The following is a 1100-nucleotide window of genomic DNA, read 5'->3' on the forward strand; positions in this document are numbered from 1 at the left end:
GTGTGTTTGTGTGTGTTTGTGTGTGTGTGTGTTGAACTCTCCTGTTGAACATGACAAATGCAGGTTCAGCAATTTCTTGTTGAACAATCTGCACAGATGATTTGCTTACAGTCATCAAACGTTTATGTTGTACATTAGCTCACTCCATCCACCAAATCAACAGTGCCTGTACAGGTGCATGGTGTTCCACATGTCAGATAAGGAAGTGATCGCAAAGCAAATCCCAGTCTGGGAACTGAATCCATGATCTTGTGATCATGACTGCAATATCTTAACCACTAGACCATACACCTTTGTGTGTGTGTGTGTGTGTGTGTGTGTGCGCGTGCGGTATGTGTGTGTGTGTGTGATGATTCAACAAGTTTTATGAGAAGGCATATTTAATCACTACAAACAGTAAAAATACTATAGAATTTTATGAATATTCTATAAACTTACAGCCAAATTAAAATGAGTCTCTAATTGTCTCATTATTCACAGCGTGAAGAATATATCTTCAGAAGAGCCTCAACATTCACATGTTTTATGGAATATTGTTTAAGTTGTTTTCTCTTTTGAATTTCAGTTGTGTCAAAGTGATAACTTTTAATCTGCCTTCAGAAGATACCTCTTCTATTTCACAAGTAAAGACTGCAGACATGGTTATGTGGTTAAGAGGCTTGCTTCCCCACTGTGTAGTCTTGAGTTCTGTCCCACTGTGTGATCTTGGGTCCTGTCCCACTGTGTGATTTTGGCTTCTGTCCCACTGTGCAGCACCTTGGACAAGTGTCTTCCTGGGCTGACCAAAGTTTTGTGAGTGGATTTTGTGTGATTTTGTAGACAGAAACTGGAAGAAGTTGCTGTGTATTATATAATATTATCATCATCATCATCATCATCATCATCATCGTTTAACGTCCGCTTTCCATGCTAGCATGGGTTGGACGATTTGACTGAGGACTGGTGAAACCGGATGGCAACACCAGGCTCCAGTCTGATTTGGCAGAGTTTCTACAGCTGGATGCCCTTCCTAACGCCAACCACTCAGAGAGTGTAGTGGGTGCTTTTACGTGTCACCCGCACGAAAACGGCCACGCTCGAAATGGTGTCTTTTATGTGCC

Source organism: Octopus bimaculoides, chromosome 2 (genome assembly GCF_001194135.2).
Source record: "Octopus bimaculoides isolate UCB-OBI-ISO-001 chromosome 2, ASM119413v2, whole genome shotgun sequence".
NCBI lineage: Eukaryota > Metazoa > Mollusca > Cephalopoda > Octopoda > Octopodidae > Octopus > Octopus bimaculoides.